We start from the raw sequence: 23,923 nt of genomic DNA, 5'->3' as shown, positions 1-23,923 counted from the left end.
TGATAACCCTTGTACTCCTTAGTCCTCCAGCAGCATACCTTCTCACTCTCAGCTTCTTGGGCCTCTTGCCCCCAGCTCCTCACACGCACTTCCTCTCCTCTGGCTCCTCTTCACCTGACTGGAGTGAGCTTCTTTTTAAACCCAGGTGCCCTGATTAGCCTGCCTTGATTGGCTGCAGGTGATCTAATCAGCCTGTCTGCCTTAATTGGTTCTAGCAGGTTTCTGATTACTCTAGTGCAGCCCCTGCTCTGGTCAGTCAGGGAACAGAAAACTACTCATCCAGTGACCAGTATATTTGCTCTCTACCAGACTCCGGTACCCCACTGATCTGGGTCTGTCACAGTGTTTACCGGACAAGTCTGGGGAGTGGGCAAACTGGTTTCTCAAAGACAAAGGACACACTGATGCCTCTAGGCAGGGGCCATCAAAGTGATTGACAATCACCTGTCAAGTGGCCATTCTTTGGGAATTAAGGGAGGGAAGGGGGTGTGGGGCAGGAACAGATCAATCTGCATTTTAGCAAACATGGAACATGAGACTCCATGTCTCCACCCTTACAGCCCTCAGGAAAATGCATTTCAAAGGCTGGCTGAACTATAAAAGTAAGGGATTAAAACACCCCAGGTATTCTCTCTCTCTTTCAGTGTCTCTCTTTTACCTAAGAAGACAAAGGAACTAGCCATTTGAATTTGGGCAGCCCTATTGCTCGGAACCTGTGGTAAGGATTTAACCTTGAACCAAGTCTAGCTTGTTAAGTTTTAGCTACTAGAAAGCATTCTTCTTTATTTTTCTTGTAACCATTTCTGACTTTAATGCCTTTTACTTGTAGTCATTTAAAACCTGTCTCTTTTTAGTTAAACACATTTGTTTGTTTGTTTTTAATCTAAACCAACCCAGTGTTGTGTTTAAACTGAACTGTTTGGCAACTCCAATTAAAGTAGCAAACTGTTGGATATTGACCCCTCACAGGGGAAATGGACCTTGAATATCTGAAAAGTCCAGAAGAGGGCTAGACAGTGCAGAACACACATTTTGGGAAAATTTGGGACTGGAAATGTGTTAGGGTCAACCTGTAAGTAGTAACCAAGGCTGGTGGAAGCCAGGGTGTGACTAGTGTGTTGCTGCAGGCTGCTGAGGTCAGAGCTGCTGGACTAGGGCTACAGCTATATACATATGCTCAGGGTGTGACTTGCATGTTGTTTGGCTATTTGTGAGAGGCCCATGTTGGGAGCTATAACAAAGCACTGTGAATCACTCAAGGTTGCAGGACAGGTGGTGACACAACCCCTCACTGATCTGGATTGCACCCTGGAACATGATACTACCCCAGGTTTCCAAGACAATGTGGTGGTGCCACACTGTGCCAGTTCTCCAGAATTGACAGCAAACAAAAAAGCATACTGTGCCAATACCGGCATTCAACACATCTGTCAAGTGTGACATGAATGAATTGTCATTGACTCTCAAGGTCAGTCATCTCGGACATGACAGCAAATTCTGCTCAAATTCCATCCATTATCTCACCGAGTGACTTGTCCACTGCATAAATCTTTTGCCCACATTAAGGAGCAGGAACTCATCAACCAGTTGATCTCTTACTTTGATTCAGTTTTGTAGGGAATAGAAGTGAGTGGCAACATGATCAGGAAGTGCCACTGGCAAAGTGTGAATACATGAAATGGTACCAAGCACACACGAGAAAATGATTCATAGCATGTCTCCCTGTGATTCACAAAAACCTGGGTACCACCCCTGAAACAGTAGCATTAATAACGTGTACCTAAAGCAACAATGTGGATTCAGGTATATGCATGTCCACAGGTTATGCCTGGACACTGGGGTGTGAATATGAGGAGCATGAACATGATCCAGTACTCAGTAATGGATGCAAGGGTAGACATGAGCAAATTGCTTTATTGTTCCTGAGCTTTTTCCCCCTATGAAATTAATTTATAACCAACATAAAAGTGAATAGGAATAAAATGAGCCTGTTGTGCTGAAATTTTTATTATCTATGTGCAAAAAAACTATAAATGTTTGCTACAAATATGAGACTATATTTAATCTGAGTTATGCTTTGGTCACTGCTGGGCAGTTTCACACTTTTGTTTATGCTGTGATTCCATCAGAAGTTTATGAACAGCACTAATCTAGTCATGTACTGTCTCAAAAGTAAATTATTTTTCCTTGTGTTCATGGAAGGCTGACCCAAGCTGTCGTACTTTAATGCGATACAATGGTATTGCACTTTACAACTTCGAAGTACTTCAGTGATGTTGGACCACTTTCATTATTGAAAGCAATGAAGTTACAACAGGGAGGCACTTGAATCATTAACTAATTAATTTTCACTGCACCCATTTATGGTAAGTAATTATTACGATCTGCATGTTACAGATAGGGGAAATGAGAAAGAGAAGAGGATTTATCCTAGTTCTCATCATAAAATCATCACCACATGATTGCCTGTCTCCATTCCACAGAAGTCAGCTGCTGAAATAACAGTGATTATTATGAGGTGAATCAGCTGTGGGTAGAATCTGGCACAGAATCGTCACTGCTATGCGTGGTCCCTCGCTTTCTTGAGCACTCAAAAGTTCTTAATACTTCTTAAAAGCCTGGCTTCTCATCTTGGAATAGACATTTGGTACCGACTGAAATCAACCTTGTGTACTTAGGATGCAAGTAACTATATGCTGGCCTTATTCCATTGCCTTTTTATGCATGCTGTATGCACTGCTTAAAGGAACTGTCCTCACTGTCCCCAAATCTCATGGTGATATGTGATAAAAGCAAATGAAATTAATTTTTCACAGTGATAATGAGCCGTGCATTTTCAGGTAATGAGTGCCTGCATTTGGTTTGTTTTCCAATGCCAATGGCTTCTATGGGTACCTTGAATGGCTAGCTTGTCAATATAAATTTTGCCATTTTCCTGCAGTAGCAAAGATCTTTTTTACAGTAAATAAAATGCAGAATGTAATTGTTATTGTTTGTGAAAGTGTGAAAGAATGAATGGATTGAGAACTGCATATACAGGACTTTGGGGTATCCAGTACCTGCACTTGAGCCTTTCTTCTGCCTCCCTCTTCTATTTTATAACAGGGCTGTGTGCCAAGAACACTTTAAAGCAAATAGGGAACTTGGTTTACAGCAATAACATGAAATTATTAGTAATTCACCAGACAATAGAGTGATGACAATACTTGGGCTGGCACCTGTGGAACGATGGATGTATAAGAAGAGCTTCCTGTCTCCCCTTGTTGTAAATGGATTGTGCTCAGATAAAGGTCACACAGTAGCTCTCTTTCAATAATGTAGACTCACATATTCTCTTTTCACAGGGTTGTTTGTGTTCATCATTTTGCTTGAAGGAGGAGTGGCTTATCCTTCTAATTTCACTGACAGCATATGTTATCAACACTCTTTACTTTATTTTAAGCAAAGTCCTTTTGCTTATTTAGATCTAGGCTGCTTTTAAATTGATGGTGTTAAAGTTACCAACACTAAAACAGGTCATAAAAAGGCATTAGATAAAGGGTTGTGTGCCATTGGTGGCAGAATGGATAAGAAGGATGAATTGGTATGGGCTATATTTTCCTCTTCTGTGGAGTGAGCCACAGAAAGGTAGTAGGTTTCAGAGTAGCAGCCGTGTTAGTCTGTATCCGCAAAAAGAACAGGAGTACTTGTGGCATCTTAGAGACTAACAAATTTATTTCAGCATAAGCTTTTGTGGGCTACAGCTCACTTCTTCAGGTGCATAGAATGGAACACACAGAAGATATTTATACATACAGAGAACATGAAAAGGTGGTACATGAACTGTAGCCCACGAAAGCTTATGCTGAAATAAATGTTAGTCTCTAAGGTGCCACAAGTACTCCTGTTCTTTTTTTTAGAAAGGTAATAAAATTTCATGAGCTTAACCCTGAGTTCAGGCTGCTTTCTCCTTCAAGTGGGAGAGGGTTGAAGCTCTTTGGAGAAAGTGGGGGACATGGACTCAAACCCAATGAAGACAAAGTGAAGATCCAAACCCAAATCCACCTGATCCTGATGCCTTTCTGTAGAGTGACCCAAAATTTGATGCTAGCTCCAGTGGCAACTTCACAGCCCTAATTCCCATATTCCTTTGACCACTCTGCCACCAACCCTGAGCACCATTACCATGGAGGTTAGAAAACATGTCGGTCTCTTAGTGACTTTGGAAGAGTGAGTGCTTCTGTGGTTTCAATGGCAGGTGACCAACCTCCCCCCACCCCCACCCTGAACAGTTCTCTTCTTCTCCTGCAACCAAGCTCCTGTGCACAGAGAGGTTAATTCCTACCCCCTGAACCAGCTCCCATTCATAGGGGAAGGCCACTTCTCAAATGCTGAATCAGCTCCTGCCAACGAAAAAAGGGGGAAGCAGAACTGGGAGATAAACTCCACACCACAAGCTCACTCCAGAAATTGCTGCTACATGAGAGGCGATGGAGAGAGAGTTAGAATATTATAGTTTTAGAGCATGTGAAGAATCAAGAGAAAGGGTGGTGTCAAGGTTCAGGCTTTAGACTAGGATTTGGGAGATCTGCCTTCAGTTCCTGGCTCTATCGGGTATGTTCTGTGCAATCCTGGGCAAGCCACCTCATCTTTGTGCCTCAGTTCCCCAAGAGTTAAAATGGGGATAATAGCTTCTTCTTTTCCCCACTTTTAATCTATTTAGACCAGGAGTGCTGGAACCATCTTTGGAGAACCATGTATTTGGTGTGTGTTAGTCCTTCTTCAAGCCAAGGAGTGTGACAGGGCAGCACCCCTAGTTCCAGCCCCACTGATTTAGATTGTGAAATATTCAGGGCAGGAATGAGCACCTAGCAGAATGGGACAGATCCTGCGAGTAGCTGCATGCACTATTGGAATATAAATTAAAGAATAATAATGAAGAATAAACTCCCCCCCATTGGTATCCATGCTAGCAATTCTGGCTCTAAGACACTCTGAGCAACCCAGCTCACCCTGCAGTGCCATCTACGAAGTACTGTGCCCGATATGGTCATGCTCGAGCCATGCACACACATTTGATACTGCACTCACTCAGTCCTGTAGGATCATCACAGGGACTGTGAAACTGACCCCACACTGTCGCCATACTGCCTCGCTGGGATTGCACCACTGTCATTGAGGCTGGGTGCCTTCAGTAACAAGGAAAGATAAAAACAGGTGAGTGGTCCAAGCCATCCACTGCATGGACACATCCCAGCACCCAAACAGCTGCAGTCCAGAAAGAGCCTTACCTATGAAAATCTCTCTTAGCCTTGAATACCACTGGGAAGGCTACAGAATAACGAAGTGGTGGGAAATGCTGATGATCTTGGAGAACTTGGTTCCTTCAGAACAATTCCCTTCAGGCACTGGCCTCAAACCAAAATACTGGAGTACTGTAAATCACATGAGAGCTGGGGTGGCAAAGACTGGTGACAATATGATTAAGTGGAAACTAAGGAATGAGCCCAAATCTGGAAGTGATGAGCTTAGACAAATACTTGAATGTTGCCTGATGCAGTGCCCCTGTCAACATCTTTTACTCCCCACAAACTATTTGATATAAGCGACAACACCAGGTCTTGTCTGTGGTTTTGGAGTCTCAAGTTATGATGATGACAGCTACTTTGCTCACTAATCCCTGGCACCAGAGAGGCTCTAGATCAGGGTGCGCAAACTTTTTGGCCTGAGGGCCACATTGGGATTCCGAAACTGTATGGAGGGCTGGGTAGGGAAGGCTGTGCCTCCCCAAACAGCCTGCCTCCCTGCCCCCATCTGCCCCCTCCCACTTACCACCCCTGACTGCCCTTCTCAGAACCTCCAACCCCCCCCACTCCTTGTCCTCTGATATCCCCCTCCCGGCACCCCACCCCCTATCCAACCCCCCTGCTCCCTGTCCCCTGACTGCCCCCCGGGATCCTCTTCCCCTTATCCAACCCTCCCACTGCCTGCCCCCTTACCATGCAACTCAGAGCAGCAAGACTGGCAGCCGTGCCACCCAGAGCACTGATATCAGGGCAAGCTGAGGCTGCAGGGGAGGGGGGACAGCAAGGGAAGGGCCAGGGGCTAGACTCCCCGTCCGGGAGCTCAAGGGCCTGGCAGGATGTTCCCATGGGCCAGATGTGGCCCACAAGCCATAGTTTGCCCACCTCTGCTCTAGATCCACTGGTGGTGGTGGGAGTGTGAACGTGCTCTCTAGCCAGTGTGGTATCAGCACTCAAGGGCGGTTGCATAGTAGTCTAAAAAGCATGAGCTGGAAGTCACTGATGCTAACAGAAGCCTTTGTATCACAATCACATTGTAATCTTGATCACTATTTTGTATAATCCTGAGCCTGTAGGTCCCAGGATATTAAAGCTGTTTTGTGTTTCTTTTTAAATAAGGTCTTTATATTTTTGTGAATTATTCACATTTTGCTATCCCATTACTCTACCAGGATAAAGTGCTGCTCTGAGGGTATAGAAAATAAAACATAATTATAAAGTAGTCTTTATACACTATATAAATGTGAAAAATAGGAAGGGGAAAAAATGAAAGTTTCTGGAAAATCCATGCATGAGTCAAGTCTATCCAGAGTGACACTGAGTTGTTCATGTGCTGATCATTCATTATCCATGGTCAACAATCTGTGTCATAGGACATGTCTGGGATTTTGTTCTGCAAGGATTTGTTCCAAGGATGTTATTGACCAGGGGAGATGTTGAAGCTGTATGAAACTCTTTGATAAATGTTTGGTCTTTCTTTCTTTCAGTTTATTTTTTTTGTACTTTGAAGAAAAAAAAAAACCCGCCCCAGAAACTGCCGTGCTTCTCAGTATAAAGAACTGCTATTAACTGGTCTCTAGGAATACGTTTATGGTTGACAGGAAATACTGAATTGCCATATAAGTACTAATAGAGCAGTTCAGTAGTAGTTTAGTGCTACTTGAGTAGTTCAGTGGTTCCTGCAGTCTACAGAAACATTACTAGACACCACTTAAGAGCAGATCATTCTCAGACATCACTCCGTCTTTCAGTGCAAAAGAGGAAAGGATTTAGTATTGCCTTTGTGTCTCATCTGCTTGGAGATTTGGAAAAAAAATGGATACATTTCCCCTCTCACCCCATCCTCCAATTATCATTTATTTAAACCTCTGCATTTCATAGTTCTAACAGCTGTTCTAAAACTGCTACATGTTTTCCATGAAATTTCCCCCCAAAATATTGTCATGGAATTTTTCTTTTTTCTTTTTTTTTTAACAAAATGAAAGATTTCTCAGGGGAACCAAAACAACAGACAAACAAATGAACCTGGAATTTTTTCAGATTTTTATCATCAAATTGGAAAATTGTGACTAAAACCAAAACATTTTTTGTTTAGCAAAAAACAAACCCAAAAAACCCTGTCATAAATAAGTTTGCTGCCAGAAACATGTCTATTGCAGCCGTTACTAACGATGGGGAAATCTCAAAAGGTTTAGATATCAGGTTTGTTCCAGATAAGCACTACAAAGTTCAGATGCTTTTCTGAAGTTTATCTATACCTCAAGTCCTGCAAAACGAAGCTGGAAATCTTGTGAGGATACGGCTTTCTTGTGAGATTTTTTGATACTTTCATGTGGTCTGTTGAATGGAAAGGAAAGGAACTTTTTATCACTCTAGGAGACTTTGCTTCCACTCCTGGCAAAACCAGAATTATGAAGAGATGCTTAAAAATAAAAAAGAAAAGTGAGATTCAAATAAAATTTAGCTGAAAGGTTCTGTTCAATTTTGGTGCTGAAAGTTGGTTGGGGTAATGATATTTGAACTTTAAATGTCTGTAACCCTAAATTAGCAATACTTAAATTTGGCTTAATTTTTTTTAAAGAATGTTGCAGTTTTTATTTGACTGGTTTCTTGATAAAAATTGAAAGCATAACTTTTGACTATATCTTTATAAATAAATTACACAACCTCCTAACTGCTGAAATTAAATAACATAATTCTCTCTCTCTCTTTCTCTCTCTTTTGCTGCCTTTGACCTGGGAAGTATTTGTGGAGTTAGTTCCCAAGACTTCAAAAAAGAGTTGACCACAAGATAATAAAAACATACGTCAACAACTTAGACTTTCCTTCTACCACTTCATTGCTACTTCACTGATCAAAAGCAGAAAGAAGTCATTATTAATGTTTAAACTAGCTAATACTCCAGTGGTATTACAGAGTCTCTTGGCTCAGTTCTACTCCACTTGCTTTGCCTGGGGTAGAACTGATGCTTGCCGTGAATCTGAAATGTTTTTTGTGTGATGGATAAAAATAAATCTGACACCAAAACAGAGGGAAATAAAAAGAATTTCATTAAGCCAGACATGTTTGAAATATGGTCACTCCCTGAGGAATGGCAGCATGGAGATTAGACAAAAGCTGGTAGTTTCCCTGTTGTAAAATCAAAGCTCAACATTATTTCAAAGTAACACTGCTTTTAAACATTAATAGCATTAAGCACATTGTTCTGGAATATCGCATTCTAATCAGGATTTGTATGCCTGTAATAATGTTCTCTGAAATACTGTTGTGGTGTTTATAACTATGAGGTTATGAACATACTGGGCTAGGAAATTTCTCATATGGTTATAAATTTTTCCATTGAAGAAATACGAGACTTTCTTGAATGAACATTACAATAGAGATAGGCCTGAAACAAAAATCTAGATCCAAACCACACAAACTATAAGAAAGCTTGGATCTGGATGCAAGTTCAAACCCATATTGCAATATGTATGAGGTTTGCTTATGACTTGAACTGATGGTGGGGTGGCAGTGTACTGCCTCGACAGCAGTTCCAGGAAATGACAGTCATAAACGGATTGGCCCAGTCTATACTGACTTTAACAACAGTTTAAAAATCATAATTAAGAACAGCTTAAATAAGCTGGAGACAAAAGGGTTCTAACTTGGTTTGCTGTCCAGTGCAATGGGGCCAAAATATATTAAAACTGCTGTGATTTAGCTTGAATTTGAAGGAATATGTGCTAAAATTTCCAAACTTGGATGCCCTAATTTAAGCAAAAGGTCCATACAGAGGGACCTAAATAAAATGGTCTGATTTTCAGAGTTGCTGAGCGCTTGCAACTTTCAAAGAAGTCAGTGAGAGCTGCAAATGCTTGAAACCTCTGAAAATTAGGTCACCTAGGTACTTGATTTTAAGCACCCATGTTTGAAAGCATTGGCTTTAGTCTAGAACAGGGGTAGGCAACCTATGGCATGGGTGCCAAAGGCGGCACACGAGCTGATTTTCAGTGGCACTCACACTGCCCGGATCCTGGCCACTGGTCTGGAGGGCTCTGCATTTTAATTTAATTTTAAATGAAGCTTCTTAAACATTCTGAAACCTTATTTACTTTACATACAACAATAGTTTAGTTATATGCACCTCTACCTCAATGTAATGCGACCTGATATAACACAAATTTGGATATAACACGGTAAAGCAGTGCTCTGGGGGTGCGAGGCTGCGCACTCTGGTGGATCAAAGCAAGTTCAGTATAACGAGGTTTCCCCTATAAAGCGGTAAGATTTTTTGGCTCCTGAGGACAGCGTTATATCAAGGTAGAGGTCTATTATAGATTTATAGAAAGAGACCTGCTAAAAAGGTTAAAATGTATTACTAGCATGAGAAACCTTAAATTAGAGTGAATAAATGAAGATTCGGCACACCACTTCTGGAAGGTTGCTGAGCCCTGGTCTAGAACAGGTTTTCTTGACTACTGTTCTAACATAGTTTAGCCTCATACATTCTGGACTATCAAACCATATTCAAATCCCATTTTGGCCACCACAAGCTCTAAGTCATGCTCTAAATATGGTTGTCAGGCCATTACAGGTCATGCTACATGAAACTGTGCAATAGGCTATTTTTAAAAGCTGCAAAGGTAGGGCTCATGCTGCAGCAGTTCTGTGGATGGGCTGTTCCATTAGCCAGTAGAAGACCCAAAAATGCTCACTGCCTTTGGGTTTCCTATTTATACAACTTGGGTGTGTGGTGCTGGCCAGTATGTGATGAAGCTGAGTTTCTGCAAGACCTGCGGACTGAAATCCTTAGTTACAACTGTATCGTTTCAGAGGGAGACTCCATTTGCTCCGTTTAAATGGAAGATACTAGGAGGTAGCAGCCTTTTCAGTTCTTGGAGACCTTAACTATTTCGAATGGCGCATGTCCAGTTCCTTTCCCACTGTCATCTGAAGGGGAGAAAAGGAAGATTAATCAATGGTCTGCTTCCCCCACAAAAATGGAAAGGGAATGATACCTCCTCTCTTTCCCCTCCACCCCCTCAAAAGGTGTAGCACAGATCAAAAATTGTTTGTTAGGAAAATCTCCCACTCATATCTGATCCTAAGCAATGTTAAACAGCCAAAACTTGTACTGAAGTCAATGGCGGATGCTCAGCACCTCTCAGCATCAGATCCTTAATATGAAAAATCCCCATAGATTCTGCATTACTGTGCCATGTGAGATGACTGTGTATGTCCTCTGCTGCTAAGACGCAAAATACATAAAAAATGAACTTTTCATTAAGAGCCTCCAAGGGGAATGCAGGATAGTAATGTCTGTGCAATCATGCTGGATTCTACTAATCACATTATACTCTGGTTAGGCATTCAGTGTTCTTGTGGCTTTAACTTGAGGTCCAGTCAACAAGGCCCCATGTTGCATTATACTCTTTAGCTAAAATACTTCATCAGAAATTTAATAACCTCCCGATTAGGCATTTTTGCAGCAACAGATTAAATCTTAACAAAGGAGCTTTAGCGCCTACGTTTCTGGCTCAGCTGCAACTGCAAATTATGTATGCAGGGAAAACATTTTTTCAATTAACCCTCAATGGGAAATTTTCTAACAGTGAACCAATAAAAGATTTAATAAAATGCTGAATGTCTAAATAACAAACGGTTCTAAATATTACATTCACTCTCCAACTGCCTAGTTATTTTGACGAATTATTATCTTTTTTTGTTCTGTGCTTGCAGAACATCTAGCACAGTGTGGCCCTGGTCTGTGGCTGGGATTCCTAGGTGCTACCACAATACAAGTAATTATTGATAGTAATTACTATTTTTACTAATGACCTCAGTGAGGTTTTGCTTGAGAAAGGCCTGATCTACATCTAAAATGTAGGTCAAATTTAGGTAAAACATTTTCACTCCTAGGAGATGGAGTTAAGTTGACCTAAACCCTGGTGAAGATACCACTAAGTCTACTGCAGAATTCTTCTGTCAACCTAGCTACCACATCTTGAGGGAGTAGATTTACTACAGCTATAGAAAAGCCCCTTGTGTCTCTGTAGCAATTGTTTACCCACAGCGCTACAGCAGTAGCTATCTAACTGTGCTGCTGTAAGGCTTGTAAAGTAGACATACCCAAAGAGTGAGAAATACATCTCCTTGGTAATGTTAAGTGTATACAACACTTTTCATCCCATGGATCTCAAAAGGGGCAGACAGAGAAGCTAGTATGCACGCCAGACAGCCAGCAGAGCTAGTTCTAGGCTTTAGGGACTAAATTGTTCTTTGAAAGACTTGTTCAGTAGCCATGCTCACCTGAGCTCTGAGAGATACTATGGCACATTCCGAATCATTGCCTCTTGTGGCGCTCACTGGTTCTGCTCCATACAACCTTCTCTATGTGGGTGGAAAAGCCACAACTGAGTCCTAAACTATGACTCTGCTAGAAAATAAACGAAAGGATCCACTAAAACAGCTCAAAAGATTAATAAGAAGTAAACTTCTGAGGGGAAATATGAACCCATTATAATAAAATTCAGAGGTCACTGACATTTATTCTTCACTTGATGAGCTCTTCTAACTCCTAATGGGAGATAAAAGTTGGTATCAAAGAGAGATTAGATTCATTTGGATCTAGTGGTATTTCCCCAGGGTCCTGCAAGTGATATTGTCTTTTCCACACCAGTAACAAGAGGAATGAATATGTTTCTTATAAACTTTTGGCAATTTTCATTCAAGAGCAGTAATGATTAATGTGTATAAGGAATTTCCTGAGTCTATTAAGAGAAGAAAGAAATGACCTACTTTTGTTGAGGATACAATATTTTCTTCATGCCATCCTACCTCAGTCCCCAATGACCTTTTGCACTTGTTTCACATTTGGTACACTCCACACACTCTTATTCTGGATTTTTTAAAGTGTTGTTGGCTTATGCCCTTGTTGTGTTGATCAAGAGACAGCCAAATGCATTAATGGTTGGGTAGCAGACTATTCCACTGTTAGCATGCATGAGAGAAAAGCTTTAATATTTCAGATGTTTAAACTCCACAAAAGCATGTATCATTACAGCATGGTTGCTTGATCATAGAGTACTTGGAACTCCATAGGAGAACAGTGGGACATTTTAGACTATAGAGAATTGTCTGATATTATTAGCTTAAGCAAGCCGATCCTTACTGTGCAAGTCCCAAACTGTTAACACTTCCTTTTTCCTTTACTTCAGTGTTTTGTTCTCTCTTCAGTGATCTTACTGACAATATAGCAGATCACCAAACACTTAGCAACCTATTCATTATCACTGTGGGGGTCAGTTAGTTTAAGGCAACAGGTTTAGAAATTCAGCTGGAAACAATGGTACCGAGCAAGAGCTATTGTGCACTAATTCCTTACCTAGATGCTTCATTCAAACTAACACCCAGCTTGCCTGCTGTTTATTAAACAGCAGTGCAAAGAAAACATGGGGTAATTAAAAAAGTAATCTTGTTACATGGACAGGTCTTCACAAACTGGCTGAATGATTTAGTTGGAGTGTTACGCCTTGATGTGGCTAAAAGGAGAATAATGAAGCCAAGCAGGGGGTCAAAAGCGACATGAAACAATGATTAAAACTGTTTATATCTCTTTGTTGGCATGGATACAATCAAATGAGCTCCTTAACATTTTAGATTTCAGAGACTTTGCTCAAAAAGCAGACTGAAAAAATATCTGTTGTTCCGTTAGCACACTGCGTTCCCCCTCTTCCTCCTCCCCCAATATCTGAAATTTGTGCTGGTAAGTTTGTTAACTAATATATAGGCTTGGTTATATCTTAAAAATTAGATCAATCTAACTATGACACTCAAGGTTGTGAAAAATATTGAGCCCTGAGAGCCGTAGTTAGGTCAACCTAACTCCCAATGTAGATGTGGCTAGGTGGACAGAAGAATTCTTCCATCTGCCTAGCTACTGCCTTTTGGAGAGGTGGATTAACTACATCAACAGAAAAACCTCTTTTGCCAACGTAGGAAGTATCTACACTACAGCAATACAGTGGCGCAGCAGCTGCAATGTAGACATATCCATAGAGTGCATACAAGTGTAGATAAATGGATGTTACAAAAATAATAGTAGGTCGTTAATCAGATGTGTGTTTATAATATTCAAGTCCCAAACATTTCCCATGTAAAGATACCAGGTAAGAGATGTTCAAAGATGGGATGGGTATAACAGCAACTAGAAAAAAAATAGCTGTTTAAGCTGGGATTTTATAAGTAGTTTAAAGAAGTGTGGTGCCCAAATCCAATGAAATTCAGTGGCATTTGGGTGCCTAACTCTCCGAGGTTCCTTTGACATTCTCACCCTCAAATAGCTAAATTAAACAAAACTCAGGTAGAACTGATATAGTCTCCATTCCAAGGTCATAAACTCACACCTGGGAATGCTGAAATGAGAAGGCACCACATTAGCCCTGTGTCCTGTTTAACCTGAGCAGTGAAAACGGAAAACACTTCTTATGTTATTGTTTTTGTACCACAGATATTGCACCATGCTGAACTGTTCTTGCTCCAGTTCATATTTTTCTACATTTGGAATATTTGGGATTAGATCTAGCTTTGTTTTGCTGTAGATAGGTGAGGAGATCTAGTTTGTATTCACAGTGATATAAATGAGTGACTTGAAGGTTAAACTACTGAATATAAGCACCATAAGGGTCAAACAGTGCTTCCCCTCGTTCATATAGAGAGATATATGCATCCAATTATATGACAATTAGAATTAATACTGTGTATCTTGTTTTGCTGCTTTAACAAACCACTTGTTTAAAACAATCTCATTAGATACAGAATATTTTGAATGACAAAGTTGCATGCAAACTCTGCAGGCATGCATCCTGTGGAAGTAGACTCTTCTGGTGAAGAGGTTGGGACTGAGAAGACTTAGCTTTGATTCTTGCCACAGATATCCTTTGTGACCTTGTGCAAATTACTCAGTCTCTGGGGGTAACATTTCAATGGTGCCCAAGACATACAAGCCACTTTTGAAGATGGGATTTGGGTTTGTCTCTTAGCTGCTTTTGAAATGTTTTCTCTCTGTGCCTTAACTCCCCCATGGCTAGTGAAATCATTTGAAATTTTGATGAAATATGGACATTTCATATACAATTTTGCATAGGTTTTATTTTCCCTTTTTGACCAGCTCTATGCCACCCACCAGCCACATGGGGATTCCAGTTCCCTACCACACCAGGGTGTTGTAAGAATAAATTGTATTCATATTTGTAAGTAGTTTAAATAAAGGATGATATGTGAAAGAGGGACCATAAAGACCCAGCAGAGCAGTACTATGCAGCATCCATGCATTTCAGCTGCGACCACTTCCTTCCAGTGTAGCAAATCATTGCAATAATTATTATATTTATCTTTCACTTGCCTTGGACGTTAGGCTGACCACCACAGACCTGACTGTGCCTGGCCCCAGGTGAGGACAGTGCAACGTTGGCAGGAAATAACGTTTAACCTGAAATGTTGCTTAAAATCTGGATTTGGGTTTGATTTTCAGTTAAACAATGTAAATGAACCTTTAAGAAATGAGTCAGTTCCCACACCCTTCCATACCCTCCCATTTCTGTACCGCCTTTTGTATTGCTAGGCCTGGAAGGCAAATAGCGACATACTGTGGGGAAAGGTGCCATACATGGGATTTCCAGATCAGAAGCAGAAGAGACAGACATTTCAAGAAATACTTCCTCATATAGTACTAGCCACATTCCTAGATGAGAGAAATGCAGGCAAGTTCAGATAAACTTTGCACAAAAGTCCGAACAGGAATTTGGTGATAGTGCATTTACTGGTAAAACTGTATTGTAAATGTCATGTACTGTCATATTCATAGCCACGTTATTTGTGCTATGTCATATACTATATACATATTTTCAGATAATAAAAGGAATTAACCCCAAAGAAGTCTCTGGGCTATGAGGATAAAGAACATATAGAAATTACTGGACTGCATGTGCTCTCTGTGTAATGAATGTTAAAAATCTGACAGGAGTTTCGTCACCAGGGAAATGTATATGAAATATTAAGAGGAATTCTATAACTAGGGAAATAGGCAAACAATGGACTGAGCTGCTAAGGAGAGTGTGTATGCACAGACGTTAATGGGGATAGGCACAGTGTTTAATTTGTACCAGGGCTTGCCAGGGCTGAGCACCAGCACCTCTAGGCTTGGCAGTTCATAGCCCCGGCACCTCTGGGCTTGCTGTGTCAGTTATGAAAGTAAAAAAATTGCTTAAGCCCCAGCACCTAATTGCTTGAAACCTGGCACCTTTTTCATTACAAATTAAGCATTGGATAGGCAACACCAGCCAAGACAGCTATCTAATGAGGGCCGTTTCAGTGGTGGTTAAAGGTGATCCTAACAAGTGGGGGAGCTCTCACTTCAAATGTGAAGTAGGGGGAGCTGTGGAGGGATGCTGCCATCCCAGGACAGAGAAAGGAGGGTGAGTTATCCCTGTGCTTCTAGCAGAGGAGGCAGAGCTGTGTCTCTCCCCCCGCTCCAAATACTGGCTCTCCTTGGCTTTCAAATCTAGGGTTTAGGAATAGAGATCAGTCCTACTCCACTGCATTGTGCACACTACATTATGAAGTGTAGGGGTGCAGCAGGGTTTCCTCCAACCCAAAGGATTCTGTGGCTGCTTGCTAACACTTCTGGAAAAGCTCTTCTGAAATTGTTGTAGGATTTGTGGTTCCTGCTGTGTCGTACGAATACAGTTTAAAGCTTGGGAAGCCTTGCTGTAATCCATTTATGGCCAAGGTACAGCTCAAATCCCCAGTGGAGGGGAAGGAAAGGTTCAGTGCCTGAGTTGAGCATATGGTCTTGACTTTCAAAGGTGCTGAACACTGAAGTCAGTGAGCATTGCAATGGGTCAAAGCCAGGCCCATAATGCTTCTCGGTGCTGGGAGGAATACACTGTGTCTTATCACATATCTGGAGCCCTGCAGTTCTACATAGAAAATGTTCATCAAAGTCCCTTTCTTCTAGAAATCATGGTATGAATATAGTCTTTTTATTCTGGCTGAACTACTGGATGTATCAGTCAGCACTTTGTCCATTCCTTTTGTCAATGTTGGCATGTATTTCCAGTGCCTCATTACTGCAGCTTTTTCTTTGCACCTGGGTGCATGCTTCTCGGAATGTTTCCTGCCTCCTTTGGCCTCACCTGCTGTTGGGAAGAAGCACACGTCTACACAACAGCTGCTACAGTCGCACAGCTGTAGCGCCAGAGTGTAGATGCTTCCTGTACTGACGGAAGGGTTTTTCCATTGAGGTAGTTAATCCATCCCCCTGAGAGGTGGAGAATTCTTCTGCTGACATAGCCTTGTCTACCCTGGGAGTCAAGTCAACCTAACTGCGGAGCTCAGGGTGAGAAATTTTTCACAGTCCTGAATGCTGTAGCCAGATTGATCTAATTTTTAACTAATCAGTATCCCTCCTTCCCCTTTTTGACTCATACTAGGTACCAACAGTTATTATTAGAACTGTATTTGAAGTCTGCCAGAAACAGAAGTCATGACAAGCTTACAGGCTGGCACCTTTCAGTCTGCCTCCTGTGAATATTTAAGTCAGGGTTTTGTTACCTAAAGCTTTTGGTAATTTGTTGGTCAGTGGTATTTTTTCCACTGCCCATAAGTAAATGTGGACTGTAAAGCCTGTACCTCCATCTGAAGAAAGACTGTGATCCCCACAGGGGTAGATTCAGACCATGCCACTGATTGTGGGTGTTATAGTGTATTGGGATTATCTAGCAAACTGTGTTTTGCTGCCTGTGTTGATTGTACTAGTAAATGTTGGAGGGATATTTTTGTGCATTTCACACTATGGCAGAGGGTGATGGTGTCAAAGGATTTATGTAGTTTTTACACTGGTAGATTTTTCACCTATTGTGGCAGGAGAAAGTGTCACTCAGCTCCCTAAACCCAGGCAGCATTCTGGCGGGAAGTATTTCTGACCATGAATAAACTGTCAAAGGCAAAGGCCTGTTTTGGTTTCAGGTGTAAGTGTAAAGTTAGTCTTCTAACTGCAGGGAGGTACCTGGCACAGAGTTTCTGAGCTGGCTCTGTGGCTTTGTTGAGATCCCAATACAACAGCGCAGAGACCACCCAAAGGAGTCAGTGGAAATTTAATTTTAAAAACTCTTTGGGTATGTCTGCACTATGGGATTATTTGGATTTTACAGAAACCAGTTTTTTAAAACAGATTGTATAAAGTCGAGTGCATGTGGCCACGCTAATCACATTAATTCAGCGGTGTGCATCCATGTACTGAGGCTAGCGTTGATTTCCGGAGCGTTGCACTGTGGGTAGTTATCCTGTAGCTATCCCATAGTTCCTGCAGTCTCCCCCACCCACTGGAATTCTGGGTTGAAATCTCAGTGTATGATGGTGCAAAAACAGTGTCGCGGGGGATTCTGGGTAAATGTCGTTACTCAATCCTTCCTCCATGAAAGCAACAGAAGACAATCATTTTGCGCCCTTTTTCCCCTGGATTGCTCTGGCAGACGCCATAGCATGGCAACCATGGAGCCTGTTTTGCCTTTTGTCACTGTCACCGTATGTGTACTGGATGCTGCTGACAGAGGCGGTACTGCATTGCTACACAGCAGCATTCATTTGCCTTTGCAAGGTAGCAGAGATGGTTACCATCCCTATTGCACCATCTGCCATTGTAAATTGGCGATGAGATGATGGTTATCAATCATTTTGTACTGTTTACATTTGGAAATTGGCGATGATAGTTATCAATCCTTTTGTACCATCTGCTGCTGTCATGGGTGCTTCTGACTGGCCTCGCTGAGGTCGGCTGGGGGCGCATGGACAAAAATGGGAATGACTCCCTGGGTCATTCCCTTCTTTATGTTTTGTCTAAAAATAGAGTCAGTCCTGCCTAGAATATGGGGCAAGTCTACTAGAGAGCCAGAGAGCACAGCTGCTCCCTGTCAGAGTCCCAGGGATCCCGCAGAAATGATGAGCTGCATGCCATTCCTGGGGGTGCCCCTGCAACAACCCCACCCGTTGCTTCCCTCCTCCCCCAACCCTCCTGGGCTACCATGTCAGTGTCCCCCCATTTGTGTGATAAAGTAATAAAGAATGCAGGAATAAGAAACACTGACTTGTTAGTGAGATAAAATGAGGGGGAGGCAGCCTCCAGCTGCTATGATAGTCCAGGCAGGACATTAAAGGGTGGTGGGGAGAGGAGCGCAGCCTCTCGCTGCTATGATAGTCCAGGGAGTACAGAATCTTTTCTTTAGACATGAAAGGGGGGTGGGGGAGATGATGGAGGTCAGCCTCCAGCTGCTATGATGAGGATGGTTACCAAGCCTTTTGTACCATCTGCTGGGAATGACCAGGAGTCATTCCCATTTTTACCCAGGTGCCCCTGGCCGACCTCACCGAGGCCAGCCAGGAGCACTCACAGAATGATGAGGACAGTTTTCCATCATTTTGTACCATCTGCCATCAGGAAAGAAAGGGGAGCGGATGCTGCTGTTCAGCGTTGCAGCACAGCGTCTACCAGCAGCATGCAGTAGACATACGGTGACACTGAAAAAAGGTGAGAAATTTTTTTTTCCCTTTTCTTTCACGGGGAGGAGGGGGAGTAAGTTGACGAGATATACCCTGAACCACCCCGGACAATGTTTTTGACCCTTCAGGCACTGGGAGCTCAGCCAAGAATGCAAATACTTTTCGGAGACTGCGGGGACTGTGGGATAACTGGAGTCCTCAGTCCCCCCTCCCTCCCTCCATGAGCGTCCATTTGATTCTTTGGCTTTCCGTTACGCTTGTCATGCAGCACTGTGCTGAGTCCCTGCTGTGGCATCTGTCTATCATAGCCTGGAGATTTTTTCAAATGCTTTGTCGTTTCATCTTCTGTAATGGAGTTCTGATAGAACAGATTTGTCTCCCCATACAGCGATCAGATCCAGTATCTCCCGTATGGTCCATGCTGGAGCTCTTTTTGGATTTGAGACTGCATTGCTACCCGTGCTGATCAGAGCTCCATGCTGGGCAAACAGGAAATGAAATTCAAAAGTTCGCGGTGCTTTTCCTGTCAACCTGGCTAGTGCATCTGAGTTCAGATTGCTTTCCAGACTGGTCACAATGGTGCACTGTGAGATACCGCCCGGAGGCCAATACCGTCGAATTGCGGCCACACTAACCCTAATCTAACATGGCAATACCGATTTCAGCGCTGCTTCCCTCATCAGGGAGGAGTACAGAAATCAATTTAAAGAGCCCTTTATATCGATAGAAAGGGCTTCATTTGTGTGGGCGGGTGCAGGGTTAATTCAGTTTAACACTGCTAAATTCAGTTTAAACGTGTAGTGTAGACCAGGCTTCTCAAACAAAGTTGATGTCTGGTGAACAGTGAAAAATGTATCTCCTCGGGGGGACTGCTCCAAAGCCCATGGAAGTCAGTGGACAGATTCCAGTTGGTTTTAATGAGCTTTGGATACGAGCTTTCAGACTACAGAGCTACTTTTGGTGCACCTTTTGTTTAAAATATGTATTTACTGCTTCTGACTTGCACTGGAACATCACTGTTGAATACTGGATGAAATTCTCTGGCCTGTGCTATGCAGAAGGTCAGATTAGACATTATAATGGTTCTTTGTGGCCTTAAAAATCTATTAAAAGTAACTGCTAAACTGTGCACTCATGCCAGCTGAGATCTGTCCATACTGTGCCTGAGACCATGTGAGCAAACAGGTTCTCGTTATTACCAATATTAATATTAATATATATTTTTATTTATGTATTTTATTTATACTATGCCCCAAAGTGCTCTAAGAGCTTTTCAGACAGAAAATAAGAGAGGTCTCTGTCTCTCGGAGCTTACAGTCTACATAGACAACATGGAAACATAAGGGGAAAGAGAAGCAATGGAGGATTTCTTTATTATTATTTTGTGTTTATAGCAAGGCTCTAGGATGGTTCCCCTGACCCACGTGGACACAGATCACTCCCCTCTCCCTTCTGGGAAATCATATAACAGGTTACCAAGAGAGTGTGAGTTGCATGGTTTGGCACAGAAGCATCTTGAGAAAACAAAATCCTTTCCCACACTGCTTATGGAGATCTTGCCAAACCCACGGTTATTTCTAGCTGGGCTTCAACCAGAGTGTAGACAGGCTTCTTGCATGGCAGAGCATAACAGGAGATGACTAAAACAACCAACCAACCACCACAAAACAATGAAATGTTGTTCGCTCACCACACTTGGAGGAGCATAGAGGTGTGGGTAGATAGGACTGGACACTAGTTAGTCGATAGGGAGTAAGACCAGCGGTGGCAGGCTTAATAACAGGACAGTAACTGAGAAGACTGGAAATCTGTTTAAGTGGTGCTCGTGAGTTTCTATTTCTTTTCATGCAACCACCCCAGCTCTGCTGCCAGAAAGCCACCACCAGACGTCAGGCTGCTGCCTATAAAAATCTAGAAAAACTCCTCTCTGGAGGGAGGAGGGAGAAAGGAGTTTCAGAATTCCCAAGGGTTTGCCTGTCCAGTGCTCTAGGGGATATTTGTTCAAACAGTTTTATATTTGCTTAAGAAAACCTGTTTTTCCTCAGAATGACCACAAAGGAAACTATTAATGATACAACTCTGAGGATATTGCACAACTTCCAAATGCTTTCCTAATGATCCCACATAGACAGCATGCATTTTCCAGTCTCCAGTGATCCCCACCAGGATAGGAAATGCAATAAAGTCATGTTAAGACATGTAGTTCACTCAAATGGAACAGCTTTTGGGCTGATTCCGGATTTGAGGCTGCTCTTGAGACTTGAAATGAGGCACTTCTTCAAAGAATAGCAACCATAAAAGTTGCCTTTAAAACAAAATCTATTGTTCACGCTGGAGACTGATCTTCATTCAGTCACTTTATTGCTCATCTTGATGCCCTGGCTTTGAAACTTGTTTCTTTTGATTTGTTTCCATGCGCAGAATGCAGGCTGTATTTCATAAATGAGGCATGTGTGAGGTGGCTCTTCAAAATAAAGTGTGGTGTTGGTGACAGGAGCTGCAAACAGCGCTCCCTGACGGAGTATGTTGCTTGATTTTCTTTGTACTTTACCATAAACTAAATCTGTGTTATCCTTGACTAATGTTAATACTCCCATTTCTATGAGATGGGGTTCATTGACTATGATTTGCATATGTACTGTAATAGGCAGAGTTTCACTTAATGAAAGGATAGTTAACTTTTCAATGCAGTTTGCACTAGCACCTAAAATGTAGATCCTTATCTGAATCAGTTCTGAACTGTCCACACCTTTTGAGCAGAGCTGAGAAAATACTTTGAAATTCGCTCCATAATTCCCTAAGTGTTCCTGCTAGCACACTTGTTCCCTGAGCCTTCACTCAACTAAAAAATCGAAGTCAGTTTGCTCTGTTCATGGCCCTTTTTTGTGTTCATGTTCCATAGACAATCTAGCAAACAAACTTACTGGCAGGAATGTTCACTTTAAATGACCGGTAAGGAAGAATACCCATTGAAATCTAATTTTGAATTTGTAAATGCAAGTATGCACAGACACAAACCACCTGCTGCTTGATGCTAAGGGTTACACCCACGATCAGGGAAGTGACACCATACTGTAACAGTAGCCACTAGAGTCAGTGGGTATAACCCCTACCATGTGATAGTAACCAAGGTCTGTGTCACATGACTTGTGTCAGGCAATAAAGATCACTTTTTTTGTGTGTGACACAGTTACTGTGCGTGACCTATGTGTAAAAGCAAATTATTCATCTCATCTTGAATTTCAAATATCAGTTGCTTCCAGTCATCTGCTTGTGAATGATTATCGGGCCAATAATTACTCATGGAATTGATTCCACAATGAATTTTGAATAAGGAATTAACTATATGAAAACTATAAGCTATTCAGACAATTAACAAACAGAAAAGGAGATTAAATGTGTTGAATAAATTCCTTGCAACATGTTATTTGCTTAACTCTTACATAGGCCTTTATCTGATATCTTGATTACTGTAATCTCTCCGTCTCTGGCTTTGCTGACTCCAACTGTGGCTTCCTTATGTGCATTCATGGGCTTTCTTTCTGGCCTGTTGTTTTGACCACTCCATCCTCTTTGTGTTTCTCCACTGCCTTCCTTTTCTCCATTGCACCCTATACAAAATTCTTATCCTCATCTTTAAGAACATTGATCATTTCACTCCACCCTAACTTTCAAATCCCATTTCTTATCATGACATCAGCTTCCACCTTTGCTCTGCAATGATACAGGTTTAAAGTGTCTTCTGTTCCCCACAAGCTCTTTCATGCTTTCTCCAGGTTTACCTTACCATTGAGGAGAACTTCCTAGCAAAACTGGAAAAGCCACCACTTTATTTTCTTTTAAATCCCTCCTTTCCTTAAAACCAATATTTGACATGATACCTATAAATCACTACTGTTAGGACCAAGGCGTGGGCTGTCATGTAAAATGGTTGGAATGGTGGGCTGTCTGGCCTAGTGGTTGGAGCTGGAGTCAGAGGCCAGGAACAAGGCTGAGAGTCAGAGCCAAAGTCAGGAACCAAGCTAAGGAGGACAGAAGCAAAGCTGGGAACAAGGCAGACACAGGAGCAATTGCAGCTGCAGGCATAAGCATTGAGCCGCTGCTGACCTGCTGGTACTGTTAGGCTTGAGAACATGCCTACTTGTTCCCTTCAACCAATCAGGTAGGTCGGCCAATCAGGCTGTTCTGCTATAGCACACCTGAGCTCATTAGTCTGCTGGGAGACTGAACTGGCTAGTCCCAGGCTCAGCCGCAGGCCAGCATTCCTGACAATACCCTCTCTTCAAGGGCAGTTCTAGTGCCACCGAGACCTGGCTTCTTGGGATGAGTTTGGTGGAATTTCCTTGGCAGGTCCAGCTCATGGATATTCTCCACTGGTTCCCAGGCTTGGGCTTCTGAACTATCACCTTCCCATTCCACCAGGTACTGGAGTTTACCCTGAACTCAGCTGGATTACAGAATCTGCAGGACAAGGTATTCTTTTTGCCCTTGGATGATTATGGGGGTGGGTTGAAACTAGTTGGAAATGGGTTCTCTGTGTATAATTTAAGGAGGGAAGCATGGAATACTGGATGAATCTTCAGTGACTCAGGTAGCTGCACCTAAATGTCACTGGGTTAGTTTTTTCCAGGATTGCGAATGGGCCTAAGAATTGGTTATCCTACTTGGGTGATGGGTGGATTGATCTCAGGTTCCGCATTGATAAGCAGACTTGTCACCTACTACAAGGTTGGGTACAGCTTGGTGATCCTGGTTGGCATGGCACTTATAAGCTTCTTTAGCAGGCCTCAAATGTTCTTTGAGTTCGTGTTGTACTTGGTGCAGATGGGTAACCAGATCTGCGGCTGCAGTTCTGAGGAACCCAGGGGCTGGGTGCAAGCATGGATGGAAGCCATAATTGGCATAGAATGGATTTTGTTGGGTGGAGGCATGGGTTTAATTATTGTAGGCAAACTCTGCATATGGTAGCCTTGGGACCCACTTGTCTTGATGGTAAGTCAGAAAACAACAGAAATACTGTTCAAGGATCTGATTGAACAATTCCATCTGCCTATTGGTCTCTCAGTGATATGCCAATGAGGTAAGGAGCTCCACATCAAGAA

The sequence above is a fragment of the Gopherus evgoodei genome, chromosome 2 (genome assembly GCF_007399415.2).
Source record: "Gopherus evgoodei ecotype Sinaloan lineage chromosome 2, rGopEvg1_v1.p, whole genome shotgun sequence".
NCBI lineage: Eukaryota > Metazoa > Chordata > Testudines > Testudinidae > Gopherus > Gopherus evgoodei.
Note: the sequence above shows the minus strand (reverse complement) of the source record.